Genomic DNA, 17,110 nt, shown 5'->3' with positions numbered 1-17,110 from the left:
AGGAAATAGATAACCAAGTAGCCCTACATCTGTTAAGGAAACTGAAGTTTTACTTAATGTCTTTCCCACGAAGAAAGCTCATGGCTAAGATGGTATTGCTAATAAATTCTACCAAATATTTAAGAAGCAAATTATATTAATTCTACATAACTCTCCCGAGTATCGAAGAGGAGCAATTATTTCACAACTCTACGTTCGACATTACTCTGATACTGCAAAAACCAAAGGCAATATACGAAAGACCCCAGACTAAAATCCCTAACGAATATAGACACAAACAATTATTAATAGTATTTTAATGAACCAAACTCAATGATGTGTATTAAAAAAATCATCCCATGACTGTAACACTGTTCTAACTTTTTTTTTTTTTTTTAAATCAGACTGGCTTCAAGGCCTAGTGGTTAAGGAAGCTGGATTCCACATGGCCAATTGAGTGTCTTGAATCCCGAATCCAGCTTTCTGAAAAGCACCGTGTGTGCGTGTGCGTGTGTGTGTGTGTGTGTGTGTGTGCGTGTGTGTGTGTGCGTGCGTGTGTGTGTGTGTGTGTGTGTGTGTGTGTGTGTGTCTCAGAGATGGAGGAGTGACTGTGGCCTGACCGCACCCCACTGGGGGGTGCTTTCTCCCTCTCCCCAGGAGGCCTCTTTGCTCTCTCTCTCTGGCAAGTGCATGTTAAAAAAGTAATGTAATTTGCCATATTGAGAACTAGGAAAGAAAAATCAGATGATCATCAGTGTAAACGCAGGAGTACTTTGTGCCACGGCCAGGGCCTTGCCTGCAGCCCACACCCAGGAACAGAGAAATACCAGGGAAGAGGATCTTCGACAGGCTGGGAGTGACTAGAACTGTCCCTCCCCTCAGGCTGAGTGGGGGCCCGTTGTCACTACTAGGTCTATGAGGCACCTCCTACCAGGAGCTTTTAGGGCAATGGTGACATCGTTAGGACTTCTGATGGCCAGATGCTTCAGCCAACCTGCCCCTCCCGTTTGTGGAACACACCCCAGGCCTAATTACCCCTCCCAGGGCTCTCTCCCACCATTCCCTCCATGAAGGCTCCGTCTCCTCTCAGGGCTTCGTTCTGGGGGGTGGACAGTGTTCATCGTTCAGCCACCCCACCCTTCTCATTTCTTTCCATGTATGCCATCCTAGAAGGGTTACAAAAGCAGGTTTATATTTTATTTTCTGTATTTTCTGTCTGGTGCCTACAGCTTGTTGCTTTTATCTTCAAACCCCCCTTAATTTTTCACAGAATGACCGCTGCACTTTAATATTTCCGCAGCACTCTCTAACCACAGTTTATTAGCACAGCTTCTTCGAAGAGGAGAACGAACCTGCTGGCGAGACTGTGGGATGAGGACTGCTATTTTGCACTAAAAGCCTTGGAGGCACTATGGACTTTGTAAGTCTATACAGGTAGCCCGTGGGTAACACGAGTTCAATCAAGAAGACAGCAGGCCTGCGGGTGCGGCGCGGTGCTGCTGGCCGTGCTGGGTCCAGGTGGAGCCCAGGACCTGGTTCCCTGGTCTACCTGTGCTTGCTCCATGCCAGGTGCACGTGCCCATGCTCCACGATCCCGTCGGGAAGGCTGGGGAGGATCGAGCACGGAATCGTGTTGAGGATGCTTGTTTTCCTCTCTCTCTTTCTCTGCCTCTCACTGTCATGAAAGAAAGAAATTTTAAAGAAAACATATGCTTTCTCCTCCTCCCCGTCCTTGTCCTAGCGAGGGTGTCCCTAGTCCCCTGCGCAGGCTCCCAGCCTCACAGTCCTTCTCGTGACAAAGCCGCAAACAGGCACTACCTATCCCAGTAGACACAAAATCAGTCTCCCATTTCTGATCTTCTCTATTGTCTGGGCAAACAGGTTTCAATTTCGCTTTTTTGGCTCCTAATTTCACGTCTTTACTGAATGATTCCAAGTTCAGTCTCCACCTTCAGGCACCACAGCGCCGGCACACACGACACCCAAGCGGAGCCGTGCCGCACTTTCATGGCTCCCTCTCTGGTCTCATTCAGCCCTGCTGGACGGAGAGGGAGCCTGCACAGCCGGGTGTGCGGGGCAGACCCGTCTACGTGCAATTGCAGAGCCCCGGGAGAAGCGCTCTGGGGGACCAGCGCTGCTGCTCACGGTTTGGACATGGTACACTTCGGAAGCCTTCCGTCCTTCCTGTCTGCCTGAATCGCTTTCAGGGAGGGGAGGGGATCTCTGGTCTTTGAACACTGTCCTGTCTTGGAGTGGCAGGGCTCCCCAGCCCTCCGTGCGGTGCTGACCGTGGGAGCAGCCCTGGGAGATCTGGCGTTCTTGCTCTGCTGCTGGGGCAAGTTGCCGCAATGCAAGCCTTTCCCTTGTTCTCCCTCCCGTCAGGAAGAGCATGGACGTTTTTATGTTTCCTCTTGCAAATCTTCTGTCTCGGAAGCACAGCGATCAATCATGTTGTCAACACAAATAGGCCTCATAAATTTCAAAGTGAAAGTCACTTCTGACCGTTTCCTCGCCCACAAAACATGGGAGTGACACCAGATCGTCTCTAAGGGTCTTTCCGTCTCACATGGCTGTGACTTTACAGCTGCAGTCAACGGTACAGAGCAGAAGTCTCCCCCTGAAACAGCCCCGGTACTGGAGAACCTACAAAAAGAGCCAATACGAGAGGTAAGACATGAATCCCGAACTGGAGCAGAAAAATGAGAACGTGCTTGTAGAATGTGTCCCCACCCACATGCCTTCCAGTTGGCTCTGGGTGGTTTCCAGACCCGGTGGCATCTGACTGATAAGCATCACTCTTTATTAGCGTAGCCATGGTTTGAGGTGTTTACAAAGGTTGCGAGAACACTGAGCCAAGAGCTGGAGGCCGGAAGTTCCCCACACCTGCATGCAGCCAGGCTCTGGGCTCTCACGTTTTCTCCTACATTGCAAGGCAAGTGACTTTAGCTTTGCTCCTCTGTCCTCTGTCTCTGAAATACCACAACTTTAGGGGGACAGGGGATGCATTGGCCTTCACCAAGGCTGCTAAGCAGTTAGCGTAATGGCTATGTCGCTGGACTACCACATAGTTGACCGCGGTTCGCATCCCGGACCCGGTGGTTTAAAACTCACACCAGATGCGTGTGCATGCGTGCCCAAGATCCCGAGAGGAGAATGGAGGAGAAGGGATTGCGGCGTGGCCATCCCCCATGTGGGGTGAGTTCTCGCTTTCTGTCTCTCTCTGTTTTCTGTTTGTCTGGCGAGCGCACGTGCCCTATGGCAAAAACCTCTCCAAAAAAAGATCCCGAGAGGAGAATGGAGGAGAAGGGATTGCGGCGTGGCCATCCCCCATGTGGGGTGAGTTCTCGCTTTCTGTCTCTCTCTGTTTTCTGTTTGTCTGGCGAGCGCACGTGCCCTATGGCAAAAACCTCTCCAAAAAAAAAAAAAAAGAGGGAGTTGCTTTCAGCTGGTGGAGGCCCAGGGTACAGCCTGTGCACCCTCCAGCCACTGAGCGAAGTTGCTTGCTTTTGGAATGCAAACACACCCCAAATCCAGAGATAAAAACGATCGCATGGAGGAAGGCAGTGGCTGCAAAACTCAAATAGAAACACAATTTCAGGACCATCACTCTGGGAACCAATGACACTGAGATAGGGAAGGAAGGGGTACCTCAGGGAGAACAAGTGTGTGCAAGGAGAAGAGGAGACAGCCAGGAGGGGGCCAGGGTAGGTGTTGTCCTGAGCCGGCTCCCCATAGGCATGCTTTTCCGGTCTCTTCATGCCCTCATGAACCACTGCGGAAGCTGCTGGAGTGCTGCATTTCTTCACTGAGTTACTGACTCATCCACTCCTTCACTTCCCTCCCTGCTCATTCATTCAGAAAACGCATATTCCACACCTACTAGGATCTCCCCTGGATGAACAGGACACAGTCCCTGCCCGGGTCACAGCCAAGGGTGGAGAGGCAGATGGCTAAACAGACAAAGGCGAAGTGCCTCGGCGGGGCAAGCACGCGACGTGGTGGGCACGTGGCAGAGGCAGAGCCTAGCCAGCTTGGGAAGGCCACAGAGCGTTTTCCCAAGCCGAGCCTGCCTTAAGGGTGCATGTCTTAATCTGTCGTATACTGCTGTAACAGAATCCCACAGACCGGGTAACTCATAAGAAAATAAATTTATTTTGGTGTCAGCAGGTGGCGTGGAGGTCAATGTGGCTGGACCCTACATGACTAACTCTGTGGTGTGAGTCTCAGACCCAGTGACTTGAAAATCACACCAGGCATGTGTGGTGCATGTCCAAAATCCCGAGAGGAGAGTGAGGAGGAGCGATTGTGGAGTGGCCATCCCCCTCTCTCCCAAGTGCATGTACCCTATAGCAAACTATTAGGAGAGAGAGAGAGAGAGAGAGAATTTGCTCCTGTAGTCCGGAGGCTGAGAAGGTCAAAGCACAGCATGTATCTGCCTGGCAGGTGGTGGGGGCCTTCTCACTGCCCCAGCATGGCGGGAGGCAAGCAAGCACGTGGGACAAAGACAGTAAGTGAACTCATCCTTTACCCACTCCTGTGACAACCTCTCGGGAGGCCAGAGCCCTCATAATCTCTTACCTCCCAAAGTTCCCACCTCTTAATCCAGTCACACTGGCAATGAGATGTCAGCATGTGTTTTGAACATGGGGCCTACAAACCACTGCAGTGCTGCAGGTTGTGGGTTATTTGAGGGGTGAAAGGGGGAGGGGAAGGAGGTAGAGGCCGCTCGGGGGAGGGGGCAGCTTTCACAACGGCTCCAAGATGAGAAGGAGCATGCAGGGCTTGGTGGTCTGAAGAGGTCCGGGCAGCTCAGCTCAGCCACGAGCTGCCGGCCCGCATGCCCGGTCAGGAGGGCTGCAGCCGCACCTTCCCGTGCTCACCCGGCAGCACCTGCGCAGAAACCAGCTGGCGTGGGCTGGCCACGGGAAATGATCTCCCTGGGTTTGATAGTATTTCAGCCTGCAGGGTTGGGGTCAATAACAGTCTCCCCTTCAGAGGAAGGCAAAAATTTTTGAGCCAGGAAGCAATTGTACAACTCACGTAGAGTGGATGAGGTGGGCTGCTCCCTGAAGGGGCCAGGCGGCAGGGACCTTCTGGGGACACTGGCAGCCATCAGAGGCACCTGGAATGGCCCAGACAGTGGGAAGCCAAGTGGTGCTTTGTTCCAGGCACCAGGAGAAACGCATACACAGGTGACCTCTTGCCATTGTCCTGACAACCTCATGGAAGTCAGTGTCACTAACCCACTGGACCAATGAGCAAGTAGAGACTGGGAGTTTGTCCAAGCCACTTACCCCATGGCTGGGGGCGGTGGCGCATGGCTGTGGCCCCAGCTACTCTGGAAGGGAGTCAGGAAGCTCATGGGATTGAGGCCAGCCTGGACAACATGGCAAGATCCTGTCTCAATTGGGGGGAAAGAAAAGAAAAGGTTTGTCACGGTTCTGACCTGCACAGGGTCATCGTAGCACCAAGCTGCCCCAGTAAGAGCGGTCCTGGAGCAGGAAGCAGTACCACGGTGTGTCTGGGCACAGTGGCTCGGGAGAGGTCTGAGCTAAACCCACTGTGAACAGGAAGGGGTGACAAACAGCAGGCCAAGAGCCCGAGCAGGAGTCAGAGGGCAGGTTTTAGCCGAGAGTTCACTCTGTCACTCGTCCCCTGTGTTCCAGAGCAGAAGCGTCTGCTGGCCACGCGGCAGAAAGAGCAGCCGAACACGCCTACGGAACAGCCAGGATCTGGTCTTCGTGGTCTCCCAGGGAGTGCCCGCCACAGGCAGATGAGGCACTTGCCCCGCTGTAGGGTACATGCAATACCTGCTAAGAAGAATAAGGGATGGGAAGGCAGTTTTTGACATGTAAAAGCCGTCGAGTGACCAGTGAAGAGCTGAAGAGAGGGAGGCTGTGAGCAGCGAGGACAGCTGGGGCCCAGCGTTTCCAGCCGAGGGACTGTGAGGGCACCGAGTCAGGGGTGTGTCTGTGCGTCCAAAGCCCAGTGGAAGCCCCCACGGCAGAGCACAGGGTAAAAGCAGCTGCCCAGGCAATGCAGAGAGACGAGTCCGCAGGAAGCTAGACCACGCGAGGCCCTGGAGGCCACCGTGAGGGCTTTGGCTGCCCCTCTAAGTAGGAGCGGAAGCCTTTGGGAGGTTTCAAGCAGAGAGAGACTCTGACTGATGTAAATGACAGTGGATCTAGGAGTCTAGTCGCTGTGCTGCTGGGCCAGGAATGCAGTGTGGGGAAGGGAGGGGAGGAGAGGGGAGTGAGGGCAAAGCAGGGAGAGGATGGGGAGTTCGCGCAACAATCCAGGTGGGAGAGAGTGTGGCCCTGACCGGGCGGGAGTGGAGAAGATGGGAGATGGGGTCAGATCTCAACATCGGCTTGGAAAGTTGAGCCAAAGGGATTTGCTGGCAGGTTGGATGTGGGGAGTGAGAGAGAAGGCAACGAGGAGGCCAAGGCTTCCGGGTACGGAGCTTTCGGAAGTGCCTTGGAGGAGAAAAGAAAAGATCGGCAGGTTTGGGGAGGAAAGCCAGGACTTCAGCTTTTACCTGTTAAACTTGAGGCAGAGATGTGGGACGTAGACAGGACAGTTCCACAAAAGCAGGAAGAATGTGTCATGTGTCACGGCGCAAGGTCTGGCTGCCGTGCACAGAAAGGAGGCCATCGGACTGGCTAGCGAAAGGGTGGGAGGGCACAGCAGAGGCACGGCGCATGCTCTGTGAATTGTGACCCAGGCCCGCACGCCCCTTCATCACCAGCGGGGTTCTTTCCATTCCCCTTCCAGCCCTTTCAGGTCAGTGCTGGCCCTTCCCTACCCACGTGTCCAGTGCTGGCTTCCAGCCCTGTCTGCTTTCAGGGCCGCTGTGGGGAGCTCGTGGAAACTGGTGGGAGGGTGTCCTGTCCCCTGCATGGTATTTTAATGTTCATTTTTATGGAGCACTCATTTTCCTGCTAAAAATAATCCATGCCTTTCTGGGAGTAAGGGAGGAGGGAAGTAGGGTGGAAAAATTACTTCAACATCTCACAAAACTGCTCCATGGAGCTGAGGCCTCACCTACCGTGGGCTTAAGCACTGGCTTCCCATACCCATTTCTGGAAGTCTTTGCTAAGTCTGCCAGCCCAGGCCCTTCCTGTGTTAATGAAAGCAGAGTGGCGAGAACCCATCCCAGACACTCCCTCCCTGCACTAGCCTGGCCCGCTTCCCTTCCAGTAGATGGCACGAAACTGAGTTCACGGGGCACAGAAAGTCCAAACATCTGTTTCTCTGTGTAATGTCATCTGCCCCAGAGCACCCCGTCCCCCACACAGGAGCCTGCATTCTAAATTTGGAGAAGGAAGGGGGGGGGGAATACAGCAGAAGGGAACTCCTCCCCTCCCAGGGTCACATTCTGAATGTGGAGGGACACCCAGATCTGGTTTCCAGACGTGAGCTAGGGAGCTCTGCAGACCCAGAGGGCTCATCTCCTCGCTGCTTCCCTGGATTCTGTCCTCTGACAAAAGAAAAAGAAAAAGAAACCGGGCAAATGGGGTTGAGGAGTAGGATTTCCTTGGGTCCGGAGCACCTGAGTCTTTACCACCACAGGGAGTCGGGGCTGGCCTCAGGGTAGTTAAATTCTCCTGTCATGGGCAATTTGAGTGCCAGCCTAAAGGAGACTTCTCTTTGACCCAGCCTGAGCTAGGGAAAGTGAGAAAGCGCCCCTCAGGCAGGTGTGGGCGGTGGAGGCCATGACTGTGCTACAAACCCTTCTCTCGGGATTTTGTCATGTGCACGCACATGCCCAGTATGTTTTTCAAACTGCCGGGTCTAGGACTTGAACCAAGTAGTAGGCCATGTGGGATCCAGCTGTCCTAACTCCATGTCATCTGTGGCCCCATTGGTTAGTTTTTGTCTGAATATCCAATATCCTAGTAACTCATTTCCCTGCGGGAGATGAGTTTCCTTGCCATCCCTCCCCCCATTTTCTCCATGGCCACCCAAGTGGCATTTTAAAACTGCAAATCAAGTCATGCCAACCTTACTCAGAACCTAGAATGAGACCCCCCATGCTAATGTCACTCACTTCGTCCTCAGTGCTGTCACTTGCCCTCTCTCCTGGCCCTCCTGATCCTTACTACACTGTGACTGTCTTACTTTCCTCAACACGCCAGCCTAAAGGAGACTTCTCTTTGACCCAGCCTGAGCTAGGGAAAGTGAGAAAGCGCCCCTCAGGCAGGTGTGGGCGGTGGAGGCCATGACTGTGCTACAAACCCTTCTCTCGGGATTTTGTCATGTGCACGCACATGCCCAGTATGTTTTTCAAACTGCCGGGTCTAGGACTTGAACCAAGTAGTAGGCCATGTGGGATCCAGCTGTCCTAACTCCATGTCATCTGTGGCCCCATTGGTTAGTTTTTGTCTGAATATCCAATATCCTAGTAACTCATTTCCCTGCGGGAGATGAGTTTCCTTGCCATCCCTCCCCCCATTTTCTCCATGGCCACCCAAGTGGCATTTTAAAACTGCAAATCAAGTCATGCCAACCTTACTCAGAACCTAGAATGAGACCCCCCATGCTAATGTCACTCACTTCGTCCTCAGTGCTGTCACTTGCCCTCTCTCCTGGCCCTCCTGATCCTTACTACACTGTGACTGTCTTACTTTCCTCAACACGCTGACTTTACTCTCCTCTGCCTGTCACGATTCCCATCTCCACCGCCTGAAACACTGTCCCTGGGAGGACCTTTGCATCTTCACCCTCCCTTATCTAGATCTATACTCAAGCAATGATTGTTACCTGAGAAATAAAAACATTCAGAACTTATTATTCAGATGGGCCAGGTACCCTGATACGGACACTGTCTCTTTTCTTTTTTCTTTTTCTTTTTAGATTTTTTGCGATAAGGTATGTGAGATCACCCGAGAGACAGAGAGAAAGAAAGCAACAAATCACCCCTGTCCCCTCCCCCACTCCTTTTCCTCTATTCTCCTCTCTGGGTCTTGGCCATGCGTGCACACACACCTGGCGTGAGTTTCAAGCCACCAGGTCTGGGACTTGAACAGCCAACCATGTGTGAGTCGAGTGTCCCAAGCACCAAGTCACCTGCTGGCCCGGAGCGTTGTCTCTAACTCTCAGCAATCCTCTGAGAGGCTTACTATTATTTTACCTGGTTTGACAGAGGAGGCAAGCGCGGCCTGAGAGGGTAAACATCTTGCCTAAGATTTCACAGCCAACCAGGGACGGCCCTGGGCCTTGCACCTGGTCTCACTCCAGAGTTTCCGCTTCTGCCTGCTAGAGTACATGGCCCCAGTGAGAGCCGCCAGTTCGATTCCCAGCCGTCACCCAGAGCTCCCTGCACTGCATCCACCCACCCCCACCCCCGTGCACCCCCGTGTTACCACTGTCCAGGGGGCGGAAGAGCCCTCACGGCAGGCGACCTGCGAGCTGTGAGCATGCTCTCAGCCCCAGTTCTCCCGGGCAGGGATGCAAGTGTGGGATGGGGCGGGGGCAGGCGGGAGCAGCTGGCTGGGTGGGGCAGGAGGGCAGTTGTGTACCCAGGAGCCCACTTTCTGGTCTGTCCTGCCCAGGCTCTGATGGAAGTTTCCCCGCTATCTTGATTCTCCCGCTCCCCTTTCTCTTGCTACTTCTCTCCCTCCTCTTCTGGAGGGAATTGTGGGGTTCTCCTTGCTCCCCAGTCCTGGTTCCTAGAGGTTGCCAGCAGACAGTCCTGTAGGTAAAGGCTCGGGAGCAAACTCACAGGAGCTGGGGGGCGAGCGCCCCTCCTCGGTCTCTGCCCGCCTTCAGTTCGCTGTTCCCTGGAGTCCCCAGGTGCATGGGCTCCCCGCCACCTCAGGGCTGAGTCCGCTAGGGCCAACGCGCCCCAGCCTCTGCTTTGCAGCCCGGACAGCCAAGTGTCTGCTCAGCCTACCAGGACGGCGGAACCCCGGTTCTCCCACAGGCTTGCCCTAGCCCAGGGACCAGCAGAATACAGGCCCTCCTTGACCCCGCGTGGCACTTGTCCCCGGCCAGCGTGGCCCTGCTGCGGCTCTGCGCCCCACCACCTGGGTCCAGCGCCCATGCTCGGAAACTCATCGGATGCGGCTCTGCTGGGAGCTGGCCTGAGCTCCCCGCGGGTTCGGGTCGGGCTCCCCCAGACTCTGCTGCCCAGGTTTGGAAGAAAGGCCGCTCTGCCACAGCAATGGCATAGCCAAAGGTGTCCCTCGCAGACGCACACAAAGAAACACACACCTGCAGCAGGTGGTGTGGTGGTTAAGGCGCTGGACATTCCCACATGGCCGACCAGGGTTTGAGTCCTGAATCTGGTGGCTTACTTTCTTGCTTTCTCTCTCTCTCTCACTCTCACCCTCTGTGTCTCTCTGGTCAAATAAATAAAAAAAAAAAAAGAATGAATAAGTAAAATAAAATAAATAATTATTAACACACACAAACACACACACACACACACCTGCAAGTGGGGTTTCCGGACAGACGCCTGGATGCTTCCCAGGCACCCTGGCGACAGGCGCAAACACCCCCACCTCGGCCGGCCAGCGTTTCCTGTCTTTCTCTAGCGTGGAGGCTGGGGTCAGAACTGCTCAGGGGACACTTTTCTGGGTGGCGGGCGTTAAGCATGCTGCTGAATCAGTACCTGCCAGCGTGTCATTCCCTTATGGTCTCTGTATCAAGTGGAAATTACCGACTCAGGAAAGAACAACGGAGATGAAAATTCTGGAGTTAGCTTGAGGGAAGGAATCTCAGGCTATGAGGGTAGATATGTCTCTGTGAAAGAAAAAACAGAGAGGAACAGAGCCGAGAGGGAGAGAGGGAGCCTGAGATAGGGGTCCTGTAATTTGTCCCCAAATTAGCACAGCTTTGAGAGTAACAGGGACTATGAATAATGTCTCTGTTTTTTTGTCTTGTTTTTAGATTTTTGCCACAGGGCAGGCTCACCAGAGGGAGACAGAGAGAAAGTCAGAGAAAGGGAAAGTGAGAAATCATCCCCCAGAGGGGAAGGCCATGCCACGACCCCATCTCTTCCAGTCTCCTCCCTGGATTTTGGGCACACAGGCACACTTGCCTGGTGTGATTTTCAAGTCACCAGGTCCAGGACTCAAACCGTGGTTTGCCATGTGACAGTCCAGTGTCTTAACCACCCCCCCCCCACCTGCTGGGCCTCTGAATATCAGATTTCTAAGAAAAACCAGTTGGTTCTCTAAGAAACAAACTGATTCCAGGTTTTTAAAACCTTTTTAAACTATTCTAAATGGGTCAAATTCAAACTTTCTAGGTCAAATTGGATAAAGCCAGCCCAAACAGGATAAAACAGTGTTCCAGATGGAGACAAATCGGATTCCCAACAGTTTATACTGCTGGAGACCAGAAACCCTGCAGCCGACTTGACCTCTCTGGATCAGACCACTAGGAACTGACTCTTACTAGCTCACAAGTGGGGCGAGTTGGCCGGAGCGGACTCAGCCCTGAGGTGGCGGGGAGCCCATGCATGGCTATCCTGCTTCACTTCCAGGAAAAGCAGTGCAAAATGACTCTTAGCAGCGCAAACAGATCCTAAACGCATTGAGCCAGTTGAAAGTTGCATTTGTCTGCATGCGCTGCTTCAGACCGCATCGGATTAGCTCTAATTGCATAGCCTTGCCCTTGATGATTAAATCCAGCACTGGAGCCAGCAGGTGGCATGGTAGTTAAGGTGCCCACTCTGGGTTTGCGTCCTGGACTAAGTAGCTTGAAAAACACCCCAAGTGCATGTGCATGTGTGTCCCAAATCCCGAGGGAGAATGGAGAAGGGATTGCAGTGTAGCCATCCCTCCTAGGGGTGGTTTCTCGCTCTCCTTCGCTCTCTGACTCTGTCTCTCTTCCACCAGTGCGTGGACTCTAAACAGAAATCTAAACATAAAACAAAACAAAAAAGGCAAACAAACAAACAAAAACCCAGCGTTGACCAGTTTGGATCAGATCAATCTAGCACCACTGCCAGATGACTTAAAAAAGGTTAGCTGTTTATTGAGAGGAAAAGAAATAGGTAGGTTATAGATGTTGTTGTACGTTGTACCTCATAGTTTACACCGCTGCTTTCATAGATCTTTAAAATATATACTAAGAAAAAAAATCCAAAGCCAGCTCTTACTGATTCAGGGTACAATCTGTAATGTCCGTCCGTGTACGGCTCTAAAATTATTTCTTGCACTATCGGCCCCGGGCCTGCGCGTGGCCACTGGGCCTGCGCCTGTGCGTGGCCGCCGGCCACAGGCAGCAAACTGAAGCCGAAAACAAGGATTAAGAACTGGCAACTATAAGCAACAGAAAGAAACTTTAGCTGTCTTAAACCAATTGAGAAATATATTGTATAGGAGGATTTTCTCTACCTATGGACAGTGAGAAGATGATGGTTACCAGCCCTGCATTACCTCAGGGAAAAACAAGAACTACTCTACCATTCTTAAGGAAGCCAGATACCCAAGGATGACTCACGCTGCAGATCCCCACAACACCATTCCCGCTAATCACAAGATGGCTGCTGTGCCGCATCAACTGATAATCATCTCTGTTTACCAGAACCGCCTTCCTGAAACTGCAGGGAAAGGGCAGAGGGTCAAAGATAGGATAAAAAACATATATATATACATATACATATGTATGAAAGTAGAAATGGCATATTATTGATGATAACATGCTTCATTAAGTCACTATGCAGTTTATCCTAGATGGGAAACCACATTTAGTATGTTGTGATGATACTCAGGGAATGAATGTTAGGTAATATAAAAAAAAAAAGTTGCAGGAGAAAAGAAAAAAAAAACAAGAAAACTGTTCATATCATTTTTTTAAAAAAATGCATATTTGACGACTGCAACAAGCTGTATGGGCACAGCTGGGTACTACTTTATAGTATGTTCATTCTACTCAATGAGGTTTATGCCTAAAGTCAGACTTGGGTTCATGTATAGGTATGTGTCAGCTGCTATAACTATTGGATATATTTAGACTAATTAAGTTCATTGGCAGATCAATTGAATGGGGTGGGGAAAGGCATGGAGGGCAACTGTGGATGCCATGGACAACGTGGGAGGAGGATGGGACATGGCAGAGGGTGGGGGATGGGGAATCAAGAATGACAAAACAAAAGGCAAGGTATGCAGGACCTAAGAATTGGAAAATTATTTGCTGAGAACATGTATGTTGATGTGCTTGATTGAGCCAATGCACAGGGTATTTTGCATGGAAAATTCATTGGTGTGTTGTGATAGTGTATAGTGAATTAATGTAGAGAATGAATAAATTAAAAAAACAAAGAAGAGTTCAGGAAGGGAAATTTGGGAAAATATGGAGCAGTAAGACATTTGAATTACACAGATGTGGTTTGTTGCCTGTTGGTGACGACGTGTATAGTAGTATCAGCTCGTCTGCTCTGTGGCATATATCATGTCAGCTAGACTCTCTTTACAAACGAAATGATGTGTAATGACTGAATGTATAAAAATAATAAATACTAAAAAATAAAATAAATAAATAAATAAAAATTATTTCTTACACTATCGACTCTCCCGGTTTTAGTCAAATTGGGTCAGGTTGTTTGCCAAAAACAAAACAAACGAGTTCCCTCAGTTATGTAGAAATGAGCGTCCCTCACCGGAGGCCAACTTCATGGCCAGATGCTGACCTCGCAGTGATATTTTGGAGGAGTCTCTTAATTCCCGAGAACAACACCCCTGAATTCCCTCATCATGAGAAGTCAGGCCCACAACAGAACAGCTTCTTTTTCTTTTTTCTTTTTTTTTAGATTTTTGCCACAGGGCATGTGCACTCACCAGAGAGACAGAGACAGAGAGAAAGTGAGAAATCACCCCTGGAGGGAATGACCATCCCTTCTCCTCCGTTCTCCTCCTGGGATTTTGGGCATATATGCACATGCACCCGGTGTGATTTTCAAGTCACCAGGTCTGGGACTCAAACTGCAGTTGGTCATGTGGGAGTCTAGTCCCTTAACCACCACTGGCCTTACTGGCCCTCAGGATATAGTTTCTAAGAAAATGGATTTCTCCAGCTTTGCGAGGACTCTGTGCCCCAAGGCAGTGCTGCGCATAGGACGAGGTGTTGACTACACGAACCGCACAACAGTCCTTCCATAACCCAAGTGTAAATTTCCAACAAGAACCCTTTTGCTTTTTATTCAAAGAATTTCTGAAATAAGTCACCATTTAATACCAGAATGTTCATCACTTACATTTAGTTGCAGGTACTTGGCTGACAAGGGTGGAAAATGGATTCAGAACTCACATGATCCGATGTGTCACGTACTTATTCAAATAGCAGCCCAGTACAGGAGCAGAAAAAAAAAGATGTAAAGTTTGATGAGAATACAAGTGATGAGGCAATCAATAGTTAAAGTGGAAAGGTAATCTATACAGAAAAAAAAAGCATTTCCCAGAAAGTATTGAATTTTTTTTTAAATAAATACTGGCTGTCCCAGGAAATACTCGGCACGTGGTTAAGGAGGCTGGATCCTGCATGGTCGATTGAGTGGCTTAAGTCTTGGACCTGGTGGCTGAAAAAACACACCAGGTGCATGTGCGTGACTGACAAAAACCCCTAGAGAAAAATGGCGGAGAAGGGATTGTGGCCGCTCGTCTCACCTGAGAGGTGATTTCTTCTCATTTCTCTTTCTGTCTCTTTTAAGTAAGTACATGCATCCTATAGGAAAAAAAACAATATTTCCCAGACAGAAAATATTCAATTTTGTGTTTTAAAACCATACCCATAAGCCTACAACCCAAGTCTAATCGGATCAAACCTATTTAAATGATTCTGTACCAATAAAATTTGTTCTCAATTGTTATAAAAAACAAACAAATAAACAAACAAACAAACTAGCAATGGGGTCAGCAGGTGGGAGAGTGATTAAGACAGTGAACTCTCACATAGCTAACCATGGTTTGAGTCTAAGGCCCAGTGGCTTGAAATCCATGCCAGGCATGTGTGCGTGTGTGCCCAAAAGTCCCAGAGGAGAATGGGAGAAGGCATTGCTGCGTGGTCATCCCCCAGTGGGGGCTGATTTTTCACCTTCTGTCTCTCTGGCAAGTGCATGTGCCTTATAGTAAAAATCTCTCAAAAAACTAGCAAAAGCTAGCAAGGAGAGCCCTGCAGTTGGCATAATAGCTATGTTGCTGGACTTTCATATAGTCCTCTGTGGTTGTAGTCCCGGAACTGGTAGCTTAAACTCACGCTGGGCTTGTGTGCCTGTGTGCCCAAGATCCTGAGAGAAGAGTGAAGGAGAAGGGATTGCAGTGTGACCATCCCCCCTGTGGGGGGAGTTTTCTCGCTTTCTGCCTCTCTACCTCTCTCTGTCTTTCTGGAGAACGTATGTACCCTATAGCAAAAACCTCTCAAAAAAAAAAAAAAAAGCTGGCAAGGATATAGGAAACCTTATATACTATTGTTGGTGGGTTATAAATTAGCACAACTACCTACTATGGAAAACAGTATAGAGGTTTCTCAAAAATTAAAAATGTAAGTACCATGTGATCTAGCAATTCCACTATATATCTAAAATAAAGAAAATCAGAATGTCGAAGAGAGATTTGCACACCAATGTTTATTGCAGCTTATTCACAATAGCCAGGAGATGGACTCAACCCAAGCATCCATCAGGAGATGAACAAATAAAGAAAATACGGTATTGGAACCAGCAGATTGCATAATGATTGTGGCGCTGGACTCCAACGTAGATGACTACAGTTCAAGTCCTGGACCTGGTGGCTTAAAACTCACCCTGGATGTGTGTGCATGAATGCCCAAATCCTGAGAAGAGAATGAAGGAGAAGGGACTGTGGCATGGCCATCCCCCCAGGGGGTGATTTCCTGCGAGTGCATGTGCACTATAGCAAAAAATCTCTCAAAAAAAAAAAAGAAAGAAGAAAGAAAGAAAGAAAGGAGGAAAGAAGGAAAGAAAGAAGAAGGAAAGAAAGAAGGAAAGAAAGAAAATGTGGTATATATGCACAATGGAATCTTATTCAGTCATTAAAAAGGATGAAATCCTGTCATTCAGGGCAACATGGATGAGCCTGAAGGACATTATGTTGCGTGAAATGAGCCAGGCACGGGAAGGAAAATAGTATGTGTTCTCTGTTACGTGTGGAAGCCAAAAACTTTGCTCTGGGGAGCTGGGAAAGACAGCACAAGAGGCCGTTGGGAAAAGATTTATTGACAGGAAAAAAATTACAGCTGGATAGGAATAAGTTCTAGTATTCGATAACACTATAGGGTGACCATCTGTAACAATATGTATTGTATGATTTCAAAATAGCGAGAAGAAAACTTGACTTTGACATGATGAAATGATGAATGTTTGGGGTGATGGATATGGTAATTAACCTGATTACACATGTACCAAAAAAATCACACCATACCCCATAAATATATATACTTTTTATTTATAATTAAATATAATAACAATGTTTATTTTTTAGGTTTTTGCCATAGGACTTGTGCATGCACCAGAGAGAGAAAGAGAGAGACAGAGAGAGGGAGAGTGAGAAATGATCCTTTGGGGGAATGGACTTGCTGCAATTCCTTTTCCTCCATTCTTTTCTCAGGATTTTGAGCATGCACGCACATGTGCTCTGTGTGATTTTCAAGCCAATGTGCCTGGGACTTGAACAGAAGTTGACCACGTAGGAGTCTAGTACCTCAACCACCATGCCACCTGCTGGTCCCTAATAACAGGGTCTTTTGTTTGTTTGTTTTGTTTTGTTGAGAAAGACTGCCTTTTTATTTCAATGTTTGCACTGACTGCGTTCCCACAGTGACTTTTGGAAGAGTCAGGGCTTGGCTAGACTGTGCAGTAAGAAAATGTCTGTTCCCTGCTCCACCCTCAGATCAGCACACCCCTGTTGCTCTGGTCACAGGCCTTCCCCATTCTGTACTGGGTGAGAGTCATCGCTTGGAGGAGTTCGACCCGGCAGGGCCCCAGGATCTATTTGAGCCCCCCCTCTCCCCGACTTTTGAGCACAGCTTGGGTCGACTCAGCATGTTGGCAAGGCCACTTGCTGTATGCTCCAGAGACTGCGGGAGACTTGCTGGGAAGCGACCCGACCCCCCCCCGACTGCCTGATACACTACTATAAAATAATTACAGGGAACCAGCAATTAC

General features: G+C 49.8%; 1 long non-coding RNA gene across 1 annotated transcript; it reads right to left on the bottom strand.

Annotated features, from left to right (window-relative positions):
* Positions 1-423: 423 nt before the first annotated feature.
* Positions 424-6,732, bottom strand: LOC102483176 (uncharacterized). The gene is made up of 3 exons (XR_336412.3): positions 6,518-6,732; positions 5,274-5,376; positions 424-2,622 (listed from the first exon to the last, which is right to left on the bottom strand). It is a non-coding gene; the product is annotated as an uncharacterized LOC102483176 (long non-coding RNA).
* Positions 6,733-17,110: the final 10,378 nt, after the last annotated feature.

Source organism: Tupaia chinensis, unplaced genomic scaffold (genome assembly GCF_000334495.1).
Source record: "Tupaia chinensis unplaced genomic scaffold, TupChi_1.0 Scaffold138425_1, whole genome shotgun sequence".
Taxonomy (NCBI): Eukaryota; Metazoa; Chordata; class Mammalia; order Scandentia; family Tupaiidae; genus Tupaia; species Tupaia belangeri.
This window is presented reverse-complemented; position numbering and strand designations above follow the sequence as displayed.